The sequence below is a fragment of the Sitophilus oryzae genome, unplaced genomic scaffold (genome assembly GCF_002938485.1).
Source record: "Sitophilus oryzae breed Bouriz unplaced genomic scaffold, Soryzae_2.0 scaffold_1620_pilon_pilon, whole genome shotgun sequence".
Taxonomy (NCBI): domain Eukaryota; kingdom Metazoa; phylum Arthropoda; class Insecta; order Coleoptera; family Curculionidae; genus Sitophilus; species Sitophilus oryzae.
Window position 1 is genome coordinate 4,840,976 of NW_022146304.1, and position 13,785 is coordinate 4,854,760.

At 31.2% G+C, this 13,785-nt stretch overlaps 1 protein-coding gene across 3 annotated transcripts in view; it reads left to right on the forward strand.

Moving 5' to 3' along the window:
- LOC115880166 (protein sidekick) overlaps nucleotides 1-13,785 on the forward strand; it is a 709,828-nt gene that overhangs the window by 383,235 nt on the left and 312,808 nt on the right. The window lies entirely within an intron of this gene.

The window sequence follows — 13,785 nt, forward strand, 5'->3', positions numbered from 1 at the left end:
GCAAATTAAGCAACAGATGTATCGTTTCAAGCATCATTTGCTCGATCAAATAAATTAGTCGCCGAATTGATTGCGATTCGGCTGTATCGCCTATCGTTAATCTGCACTAAAAAGAGGCTCGTTGTAAAGCAAAATTAATTTAGAGCGTTAAAAGGCTGCATTTAAAATATAGTTTTTTCCATAGCAACTGTTAAAATTGCCTTATATCTATCAAAAATAGTAGATAAAATAGTACTTTAACCGCAAGAGCCTCTTCCATATGCTCTTCCAAAATAAAAACAAACAACTAACCTAAAAAAATGTCAGGAGACGTTTAAACACGCGTGCGCAAAATTCGACTTGAAATTTGTTGTGAATGGTTAATTTCGTGCCGACTTTAATGTCGAATTGCCACTTGGCCAGCGAATTGATTTCGAATGTAGCTTAAGGCGTTTGTCGCCTCAGCCTGAATATCTGTTGGTAATTTACTTATTTCGTTTTGAGCCATTTCTGGCTCCAATTCAATCAGCAATCGACACGAAAGAGAATTAATAAATATCGACTCAAAACTGGCAACTAAAGAGACAGCTTTATTTATTTGTTAAATTACATAGAAACCAACGCCAACCCAGCACAATATTTTTCTACTCGTAATAAATTCCTTGAAATAATAATTTCTGAATATTTTTTAAAACGTAACTCGCTATGGAAAAAATATTATTTATACACGACGACAAAATTGCATTATCGTCTCCCGAAATTAATTCACTCTTGAATTTTTAAAATTTATTAATAGAAATTTAAAAAACATTATAAAATTATAAAGCTCTCACAACTCTAATTTTTAGAAGTTTATAAAAAGCATTCATAAAATTATACTAAGGGCTGGCAAAGGTTAGTCTTGGGTCGAAATTTCTGTATGTAACAGCGCTTTCAGATGGAGCGGAGCGTCCGCGACGGACCGTCCGCGACTTCGAGCAAGTACCATAAGTTTATATGAACACTTTCACATGGGTCGCATATGCTCCGTTCGGATGAGCTATCTTGAAAAAACAACCGCGCGGACGGTCCGCTCTATCTGAAAACGCTGTAAGAAGAGTATAATGCGTTTATAATGTACTGAACAAAGAGAAAACAGTAAACACGTTGCCAAACGTATAATCACAGATTAGGTATCTTATAAGTATACAGATAAAAATCTTGCCCCTAATTCGTGGTACGAAAATTGTTTTTTATGACGAGTAAATTTTCTTGTGCGCAAAAATAAACTCCCGTTTAAACAGCGTAATAATAGGGCCGTTCACAAGGCCGGGCAGGCGCTGTGCATAATTTTAGAGGCCATAAGTGGGCGTGCTTGTGCGCAAACTAGTAACCAAACTAGTGCGCGACTCCGAAAATTGGAACCACGAAAAACAATGCTTTTGACGATAAGTTTATAATCTGTATAATCTGTGGTATGATATAAACCGAGAAACTGCGCACATTGCTAAGAGACGTAGATTGCTTTGTCGCAGTCGACTAGTCGACCAAATCAGTTAGTACCTCTGTCAGTACTTAAAGTTCTACGGGAAGGTGTACATCATGCGTTCAGCTTCACGATTTAATTACGTCTCGTGATACTTTATGTGTGTATTTATTAACGAGTCGTTGTAATTTTCCTTATAGCTTGAAAATTTTTAAGTGCAAGTTAGTAATACTTGCATTTTTGGCAAAAATAAGTGGAATTGAGTTCGTGTTCGACAGTGGTCGCGCTATTAGAACTCTGAAAATTGATATCTCGAAATCTTTATTGAATTAGAAATAATTGATTGTAGTTTTTCAAAAACTTTCTTAACGTTTCTGCTATTTTCTTCACAGGTAGTATGTGAAAATTTTTATTAACCAAAAAGATACACGATTGCTGAAAATTTCTACAATTTCTAACACTATAAGTAAATGAATGGGTTGTTTAAAATTTTTAAATGGAAAAAAACAACCTTACCGAATTTTTCTTATTTAAACATATCGTAAAAGATCCCATCTTCAAAATAAAATAAAAAAGTTTCAATACCTAAAGTGGTTCTTAAGTTATGGCGTGTTATGTGTTTAAAAGTTAACTGTTTAAATTATCGCGATTACTTACGTTTTATCGTTATAAAAAAATGGACACCCTAACGATACCCTTGGAATTCCATTTCAGATGCTCAGAAACATATCTAATGATTTTACCTAGTTATCTTTTCGAAAAAAAAAGTATTATAAAAATAAGCGGTTTGCGATCGTGATTTTACTTTACTTGACAGGGAAAGGCGTACCGGCAACGCCGCAAGAGCACACCGTCACACTTCTCTCACTCCGACTTAATAAGATCCTAATGCGATTTCCTTCCAGCATGTAAATACCGATCCAAAAGTAACAGTTGCCAGCACGGTTATATTCTTCAAATCCTTCAATTTAATAGCTGTTATAAATTGTTTATATTTAATTCGTTCTTTTAATTGTATTGCCATTAATTATAATCGCATACCCTCGCAATTCGTTTAGTTAATAAAACCGAAAGAAATTCTACAATAGCGGCGCCATATTTTTGTTTTGTCATTCGATTAACTTACTTGAAAATAAATTAGAGCGCATTAACTGTCATTTTCGTCGGCACGTAAAACAACAACGAAACACATATTTTCCGTTTCGCCAGTTATTTTCTGAAATGATAAAAACTTAAAAGCGCAACGACAAACTGCGAGAGTGCACTTAGTTTCGAATTACTTTATTTTAGAGCGGAGCAATAATGTTGGAAATGGCAATTGGAGAGAGATAAAATGGATAATTCAGTGTATACATATTGTACACTTGACAAAGCACATTTATAAATGGTGGGAATGTATTGTGAATCATTTTTGTCGACTATAAATCAGTGCTCAAAATAAAACACGTAAAGTCCTTATACTCGTACATTTGTATGTATATTAAATTAAGTACGGTTTTATTTTGTATTACTTAGATCCCCTATTAAATTATTGTCAAATTTTATGTTTCTTTGTATACAGGGTGGTCCGAACTGTATTCCGGAAACTTTAGCAGCATATTCTGCAGAGTAAAATAAGTAAAAAAGTTCCTATAAATGTATTTCTTAAAATGCTTAGTTTTGGAGATACAGGGTGTAGAAATTTCATTTTTATTTCGATTTTTTCCAAATAATTTCTGAAGTAACGTCAATATTTGGATGAAAATTGCTGTCTGGGAGTTTTTTAACATGAGAAATTTCATTTTCATGTTAATATGATTCCTACTTATAGAGGGCGCCACCTACATATTTGTTAACTGGTTTGAAGTGTAATAACTTTTCGTCCATACCTGTATAAAACTACTGAGTAAAAAAATATACATTTACGACTTTTTTTACATAAAAAAGATATCTTGGTAAAAATCCCTATGAGTAATGGTTCTCTCGTTCATCATTGACATAAATTATAGATGTTGACTAAATAGTTATTAGACTGAAATCATAAATTTGTAATCTTTTTGTGCCAAAAGTTCAACAGAATCTGTTTAATCATCATTTTTTCACAGAAAAATTTATGATTAATTTAAAGAAATAAAAATGTATTATTTCAGTCATATAACTATATTCAACTTGTGCTTATTTTTTGTTAATGATGACCATGTATTGATTATTTCCATTTTAAATATCTTCAGAACGGTTGCTCGTAGCGAGTTTTACCAAGAGATATTTTTTTGCGTAAAAAGTCATGGAAATGCATATTTATTCAATCAGTAGTTTTACAGATACGGACGAAAAGTTATTACTCTTAAAAACAGTTAAAACACATGTAGGTGGCGCCCCCTACAAATAGGAGTCATTTTGACATCAAAATCAAATTTCTCGTGCCACAAAACTACCAGATACCAATTTTCATCCAAATATTGACGTTACTTCAGAAATTATTTGGAAAAAATAAAAATAAAAATGAAACTTATACACCCTGTATCTTTGAAACTAATTTTAGGACATACATTTATATGAACTTTTTTACTTATTTTTATTTGTAGAATACCTATGCAGCCGAAGTTTCCGGAATACAGTGCGGACCACCCTGTATATAAATCCTGTTTTTAAATAAATTCGACGTTACTAGAGGTCATCGTGAAATTTTGTAAAAACAAAAAATGTAACATTAAAAGTGGTCAGATATGACCAATCATGAAGTTTGTTGGCAAAATTCTTAAAAGTAAATACAGTTAGGGTTAGAACCATTGGTATCATTACAGCAATATAAACCACTAATTGACCACAAGACACTAAAACGCTTTATTACTTCCTGTTTCACCGGAAACGACTACAACTTTTGATTTTTAAATGGCACCCTCGATATTTTTTACTTTATTAGATAGAAATTGACACTCTGAATAGAATGACGTATCATATGTCAACTTATTACATTTTTGCATATGGTTCATTTTAAATTGTAACATGCGGTTCATAACGACAATTTGACTCGAAATGCCCAGTGTGTGATACCAAAAAAAATAATGCAAAGGAATAAATTAAACACAACATAAATAAAATATAATATTTTATTAATAATAACACTGAATTGTATACCTTAAAAGTTGGTTAACTTTAATCTTATTTTTTTTAATATCAATGTCAAAAGGTACTGGCTCTCTGTAGTACTAAAATTTGTTATTTACCTATCGTGTGATGTTATTTTACAGATGCTTCAGTTTTTGGTACCATATACAAACTTTATTTGTGGCTAATACAACTCTCTGGCCATAGTTTCTGACAAACTGTATCTCTGGCGTTCTCTGGGCACCGAATATTAACTATAAACTATGGTCTGGGTCAACACTTGATTTTCCCTCGAGTTTTCCCCCACTTAATTTAAAAAAACACGAAATAACACAATGTAAAATGCAAAATATTTATCATTTCTATTTGACATAATTTGACACTAAATTATAACCTATAATTTGGCAAGAATTTGACAACTCTCAAAAATCTTGTCGAGTTCATACGCATCGGCGTCCGTTTGTCGTTCATCGTTCCGTCAAACCAATAATATTGAAATATGATCTTTCATTTTGGAAATAAACCAATAAAACTGATTTAAAACAACAAGAGATGACGCATGACGGATTTATATCCATAGTTAACTTAAAAAATATTAGAAACTTTTTTTATTCAAAAATGGATTTATTTGTTTCTGTCATCGTCTGTCGAAATCTTACCTGGGAAAAAAAAACAGAGTATGGGATTGATTGATGTATTCAATTGTTTTCGGCCACTTCCTGTTTCGCCGGAAATGACTACAACTTTTGATTTTTTAATGGCACCCTTGGCATTTTTTTACTTCATTTGATAGAAAATTCTGATTAATGATTCTGAATAAAATGACATAGGTAGCATATGACAATTTTTTACATTTTGAATTAAAAATAATAGTATTTTAAATTTTAATTTAGACTGGCATGATCATAAATGTATCGACAATTTGACTCGAAATACCAAGTGTGTGGTACCAAGTTATTCGCAAAAAAATACTTTTCCAAATATGTTAATGAGCCATCCTAGTTCCATTTGAAAAAGTTGAGATATGATTAAAAATACGATTTGGGCATCTTTTAGCCGGCCAGGACAAGACACAAAAAACATTAGACGATTAAATATATTTTTCCAAGACTCCTTGATTTAAAATAATTAGTGTTTTTAACTCAACCATGGCACTCTAGATTGAAATTTGAAATAAGATTGTCAATAGTTGACATGTGATATGTCATCCTATTCAGAGTGTCATTTTCTATCGAATAAAGTAAAAAAAGACCGAGGGTGCCGTTTAAAAATAAAAAGTTGTAGTCATTTCCGGTGAAAGAGGAAATGTCCGAAAACAATTGCATACGTCGATCTATACGTATTCATGTCATATACTAATATATCAAATCTCGTTCTTTTATCTGAAAAAATAAAAAAGTTAAAGGAGTAAGACACTTTTGAGACGCCACCCGGTATTGTATATTATATACGTACATAGACTAAAAATTATCGGTCAAAAAGTCTCCTTCTAAATACTTCCCAAAAATAAAAAGAAACCCAGCCGACGACTGGCGCTATAAATATTTCAACGCGACCCCTTTCTTAGCAACTTCCAAACCTCACCCTCCGCACCCTGTTTAATATTTAATTTCAATTCTGCTTATCTCAAGTTTTTCCCCGAACGCGACCTTATGCTTTTTATTGCCGACTTCGCGGAAATAAATTCGGCCCAAGACCGACGATGGCCGGACCTGACCGACTTTCGCTCCAGTTTTCTTGGCCGCGCCGGACCTTGATTTCCCAGTGATATTATTTCCACGTTAAATTCGCTTCGAATAACGTGTTTGTTATTTTTGTTTTGCCCAAGTTTTTTATGTCTTTATTTTAGGGAATTGCAATGTTTTCTGAAATTATTGCTACTAAAACAACTATAAATCCTGCTTCGGACAGTGTATCTTATTTTTATTTTCTATTGTTTTTTTCGTAATAATAAATAGTAATCTTTTCTACTGGATGCCAACTCATCAGTTCTTCAAATGTGCTAGACAATGATTCAGTACTGAAACTAAAAGAATGTCGGATTTCCATTGTTTTTATTTATTTTAATCTACACGACCTTTAGGCTACCTACCAAACCCTAAAACTATTTTTAAACAACGTACACACTATGCGAGAAACGATCAACTTTGATGCATTTCGATTTCCAGTTGTCTTGACCCACTTCGGTTTGCCTCGACCTACTTTCGATTCTTAAAAGCGCCTGAAAACTACTCATTAGCAGTACATAAGTGGATTTTTTTTGCGTTTTTTGTCGCCTCGTTCAATTTTGTTTTGTTTTGAGCTGTTTCCAAAACGTGTCGGTATCTGTACTCGAGGCAAAGGATTTTTTTTTCATAAATCTCAATGAAATAAGTAAACCTTAATAACGTTCCTAAAATAGCTGTTGTTACGATGATATTTCGTTAATTACATATCCCCGTTTTATGTTATATTTATATTATATGATATATATATATATATATATATATATATATATATATATATATATATATATATATATATATATATATATATATATATATATATATATATATATATATAAATAAACGCTTGATAAGAAAAATAAACGAATTATAGTAGGTACTCTTAATGTAAATATGCTATATAGGACCCTTAATTTTGTGACCAGCAGAGAAACGCATTTATCCAAACAAAAGACACCAAAATATGCATTCCATTTGTTGATATGAAGATTCTTAGCATACAGTAAATTATTAAAGCAAGACCTGTTGAATAGCACGAACATCGAAAGTACTGAAAAAATAAAAATCTCAAGGTGCATAACCTTTTTAAATGACATGTTTTCTTGTTTTTTAATTGTATTTGTTAGTTAATTGACTCAATTATAGTATGTAGTATATTATTATAGTATGTATTATATTAGTTAATTGACTCAATTATATGTATAGTATATTAGTTTAATTTGTTGTATAAATGTTTTTAGTGTTTATTTTGACATTGTAATTTATAAAAAAAAATTAGACAATAAAAACTTTTGAAGATGCCCCGAAATTAAGGGCGAAACGTGAAGAAAATGTTTAAAAAAAACTAAGTATATTATTTATTAACGAACCTCAACCCAAGAAAATATGACCTTTATATTTAAATATCTTTATATATCCCAAAAATCAAAGCTTTTAAACATATTAAACCTTTATATTAAATGCCTTATTTTATGCCCAAGAATCCAAAAATGAAATAAAATACCGGGTGTTGCAGAAGAAAAAATATAACTTTTGTATGGATCTTAGTTCTGATACACCCTCGACATTTCAAAATAATTTTAAATCATGCATATTGTCTTCCCACATATATCCATAAAATATTTTGTTTCTACATCTTTCCGTTTTTGTATAATTAACCGAAGCAAATAAGGTGCGCCACCCTGTATATTTTATTAATATTATATTAAAATAATGCAGTTGTAATATTTATTATTCGATTAAGTTTTTATTAATTAATTTATTTTATTTGTCGTAGCTAGAAAATCATATTAAAAATATAAAAAAACATTTAATGAATTTGAGTTTGTCATGCATATAAAGAATTTATCAATTCAACATAGATAAATGAAATAAAATATTTTTTATTTTTTTTATGCATCGTTATTATAAATATTATAAATGCCTTTTTTAATACGATTTTTAGTAATAAACATTGCTTTGATGAAAAAAGCGAGGTACTAAATTTTATTTGATTCATATTTTTGGCTATTTAAAACAATAATTAAGTAATGGTGGAATGGTGTCTTCTAAAAGAACTAAAACAACCTTTATAGAAATACTAGAATATCAGATGTTAGTAGTAAATAATTTTAATTAGCATTTTTTTTACTGATTAGCCCATTTATTTGGATTGGACTACTTTGTCTACGCTGAATTTGAACCGTGATTCTCAATCATGTAATAGCTTACCGACTCAACGAGCGTCTAAATCGACTCTTGTACTGATATATCGGATTTCTAATCAACCCAAATAAGCAGTTCTCAGTAAATCTTACACTCATAACAAGGAATATTGCTTAAACGTGTCCGAGTAGTTGTTCTTTTAGGTATTATACAAGTGTTGTCTCTTATATTTTGTATATAGTGGTTGAAAAAAAAACAGTAGATAACTTTTAAATGCTCTTGTTGTGAGAATTATTCTCCACGTGTTCGTGAACGTCTTCTCTTGAAATGCAACTGCATTTTCTGGGGACTGGAACCTTTGATTACACAGTTTATTCTTAAATTTTGAAAATGTCTCACGAAGGGTTGGTTTTTTGAAACTCAGCAAATACTGCCGACAAACAAATAGATATGTACCAATCAGCAGTAACAGTTCTTTTATCTGCAGATGAAGTGTTGCTACATGACTGCTTTTGAAACAAATATCACCACTATATTTTGAGAAACACTTTGGGAACGGATAACTTCCTGCGGTTTTGGCTCATGACCAACAGTCGATGGGTGTTTATTTTCGGGTTCATAAGAGGTAAATCCAGGATTCATCACCTCTAACATATTGTATATATTTTTTGACTTTCCTGTGTTTAAAACCGTTTTAAGAGTTTTTTTGACACCAATTGACTCAAAAGATGCGGTATCCAACGAGAAACTAATTTTTTTACAGATATTTCATGTAAATTTTTTTGAATTGAGGTCTGTGAAATGATGCCAATGATGCTTTAATTTCACGATATATGACATGTCGACCTTCTTGGATCAGCTAACGTACAGCATCAACGTTTTCTTGGGTGACAGCCGTTGTTGGTGGACTAGTTCTGAAATCGTCGCTAAGACTAATCCGTCTACGTTTAGATTCTCCATACCAACGATAAATTGTTGACTGACGTTGTGCTACATTGCCGAAAACAGAAACCAACTCGGCAAGGCATTCTTGTTGAGACAACTGTCTTCAAAAATTTTAAAAATTATTTTAAAATTTTGCGCTAAATTCCATTTTTCGACGGACTCGTCAACTTCCAAAATTCAGTTTAGGTACAGCTTTAAACGGGGCGGTCTCGAACTTTAGCGTTAATTTAACTAAACATGACAGTTAATTTTGACATTTGATATATGCTGACAGACGCCTACTATGTTATAAAAGACAACACTCGTATATGCTTTACTTATTACTATATTTTTTCTGTCTGTAATATTTAGAAAGAGCTTAGATAGGTCAGACCCTAAGGCCTCTTTAAAACCATTCACGAGGGCTTAACAATTTTATTTCTGGATAATGGAAAAGGGTTGAAGAGTGTTCAGAGTTTAATTTTATTTTAATCGCTGGTCTTTTAATATGATTGGCGGTATCTGAGATAGAGTATCGGGAAGAAAATTCTATTTTCTGCAATTTAAGGGATACACATTTTGAATGAGACTTATTTAAAACGTTTTTTGTTTATTAAAAACATTTTAAAATTAATTTAAACATATTCTGAAATTGGATAAATGAGTCAATGCAATCTTATAAAACATTTGAAGATGTGTTGTAACCTAACAGTTCGGCAGCTATCTAGATTACTTTAAAGACTTAACTAACATGATTTATATCGCTATGCTTCTATCCTTTTTACATCAGCTCATTTTTAATGGAAGACGCTTGACAAAAACTTCTCAATACAATTGGGCTAACTTAAAAAAACTCCCTCTCTCAGTTCTCGAGTACGTTACACGAATAGACTAGTTTGCGATACTCTCACCCCCAAATTGTTTTGATAGGACCCTCAGGAAAGTTGCTTGATTGAGTTTTCAAGAGTAAAGAGTCGCCAAGTGAGCAGAGGAATTGACTTAAGTGTAAAAAAGGGAAAAGAAAAGAATACAAAAAGGACGATCGAAAAGTATTCAAACAAAAGACCAGACTGAATTGGGAAACGTCTTGTCTATATTCTCGTAAGTTTATTTCGATTTATTATTGGAAAATTTGAGATTAAACGTATGTAAAAATGTAATACTACCTACTATATTATATTATTACTTTTGGTTGTATTGCGTTAAAAATGTCATCTACTTTTTATTTGGTCTATTTTTGCTTTATATTATTTCCTCCTGAGTGTTTTTATTATTTATATTCGAACAAGGGGGTATTACACCTTGAAATATCAAGATCTTTTTATACCTTGCCTTTAAGTAAATTATAAATCAGAAATTGACCTCTGTAAACGTCATACCCTCCTTATTTATTTTCTTGTTTTTATAAAATCTTGTGAGATATAGACGATTCTCTAGATTTAAGTATATTTATACTTACACTGTGTTTTTTTGCTCCTGTAAGTGTCATTATTTTGCAACTATGTATTTTCTATTTGTAGACTAAGAGCCAGTGAATGGCAAGTAACGCATATTTGATTCATAGTCACTCAACTGTGATAGGTACAGATTAGCATTTTATTTTGTTCTAGTTTAACAGACTATAACTATTTTATTTTTGGACATAGCAAGTTTATTAAAAACAAATTACAGGGTTTTTAGTTAAGTGTTAGTACGTGTTACGAACAATGTCATACGCTGCCAAACGTCAAAAAGTTATTGATATAAACTATATATTTTTAATGAGACCTAACCCTGTATATTAGAAGTGTATTATATAACTCATATCGTCGGTGAAATGTGATAACTGCTAACTCCATTATTCCTAATTTTACAGGAGAGCAAAAAAAGGGTACAAAAAATATGTACACATGTAGGAAGTATTTTAATGCGTTAATATGATAAAGAGATAAGAATTTTATTTGCAGGAGAACAATAAAACTCAATATTTCGTGTTACATCATTTTTTCAGACACAATAGGGAGATAGAAGATATTCGTCTTGCAGAAATAAGAAATAAAAATATACTTCTGGAGATAGCAACCTTTATTGTTTGAAATTTTGAAAATGGAATTGAATATTACCCAAGCAGATTTAGAAATAATCAGTTAAATTTAAAAAATATGATATTCATAACCACGCATATTTATAATATCGTCGGTCTAGAAGCAAAACATACAAGTCCAAAAACGAATAAATTTTTAATGCATTTTTAAAGAACTGAAGTAGCAGCATTTTGAACTTAATGAATATGAAAATAATTTAAAAATTAAACTTATAATTCTTAGAAGATATGGTAGAATCCTTCCATGCTTATCCTAATTTTTATACAACGGTAGTAGACCGAGCTTGGAAAGCAGTGCCTGATTTTATTTTATTTTTTTAATTTTTGTAAAAATTATGTGTCATTTACGTGGAAAAACGTCGAAAAAAAATAAAACTGATTAGGTATCATGGAAATCCTTGTACAAGTAAGTAATGGTTATTTAAACTATTTATAGCACGCCGATGAATTGCTTGTATGTAGAGAATTTCGTTTTTCCCTTACCCTTTACGAATACCCCGTATTTACAGAACGGATCGACGCAGAGTCGGACTGGCCATATTATATATATATAACTATTAGGGGGGCCCCAGCCTTCGCGGGCTCCCTTTATAGTTCATTATTTATTCTTAATAATATTTGCTTTTGCATTGTATTATGGCATTTGCATTGCATTGGTTTACCTTGCATTAGGGTAGTTTCCTGATTTCTATACAGGGTGAGTCTTAAATAAGTGCAAATATTTTCAGGGCTGGTAAATCTCGATAAAAGAAACCTAACATTTTCTCTTTATCGTTTTTTCAAATAAATCCAAAACAACCGAGTTATTTCACTTTTAAAATTTCCAATTTTTTGCTATAATTTTGAGAATTATTGGATTTTCTTTCTTGTAAATTTAATCTACTACCTATGTTACCATATTACAAAGTATGTTTTTAAACTAAAAATTAAAAAAATTTCCAAAATTTTTTTAAAAAAAATTCCAAATTTTCCAAAAAAAATGCACGCTTTTTTTTTCTTTTTTTTTTGGTCTTTTTCTTTTTTTTGGATCCGTTTTATTCTAAGCCTCTTAAATGGTACATCTACATGCACATCTGTTCATAATTTATTTGTTTATGACTACCATTTTGTTATTTTATATAATCATTACAGGATATCTGAAACTTTTTGTCTTTGATATTTTTTCCGCATTTTAGATGCACTTATTAATTATATGGACATTTTTTATATCTTTCGTTCGTAAATAAATAAATTACAAAAAAAATTGTGTGTGCACTATGTGCGCATATTGGAACTGAAACTTTTTACTAACAGCTATTAAATCGAAGCATTTGAAGTACATGTTTAAAAAAGTGTAGTTTGCAATGTTAGTCCCACCCTGATGGAGATGTAAACGAAACGTCGTATCCAAATTTCCCGGATAGCACCGTCGCTCACATTAGAGATTAGTGGGAATTCTAGTTCCTTGGGAGGAGCTAGTTCCTTAGTTCTAGTTCCTCCAGAGGAATAGTTCCTTGAACTAGGTCTTTAGTTCACAATAGTTCCCGACTAACATTGACATCCCCCTTGCTTGCTAATGCGTTCCGTTGTCAGTCAGAACTATTCACAGTATGATCTGTATAATTTTTATAATGTACGGAGATATAACGAGACGTGTAATTGTGTATGTTAAAAACATATAGGTAAGTTTTATTGCAGATAAAAAACAAAAAAAAAACTCAAATCAGAATTTAAAAAACTATATCACAAATCAATTGGAGCAAATATTAAAAAAGTTTTACGAAAAATTGCATTTTTCCTCACTTCAAGCTTATTGTTTGTGTCTAAAAATTCAGAATATCTACTTCGTTTTATAAGATACTAGCGTGTACCAGCGACTTCGTTCGCGTCGAATTAATCATTTGTAATGGTGATGATAAAGCAAAGCAAGAATTTCCATTAACATACAAACCGGATAAAATTTTCTCACATTTATGTCAGCATGAGAAAAAACAATATGGCGATATTATTATATCACTTGGTAATATTTGAGGGGTAGTTTCATCTCGTTGGAATATCACTTTCGAAAAATCCGTTTGTCAAAAATAAGCCTTTTACGTCAAGCAGTTTAAGCAGAACCGTGGTTAAGAGATTACCCAACTTTTTGGGACACCCTGTATGATATTTTAAAAAAATTCAAAATATGTAAAAAAACCAAATAAATTATGCTTGTCCAAGCGTTGTCCCGAAAGGCTAACCAAAAAACGGTTATAACACGGCTAAATAACAATATATAACGGCTAAATAACAAATATTGTAATATTTGAGCGGCGTTTTCACCCTCTTGGAATTTGAGATTCGAGAAACCCCTCCTTATCGAACCTCTACACCACACAGCAATCCGTTTGCCAAAAAACTTT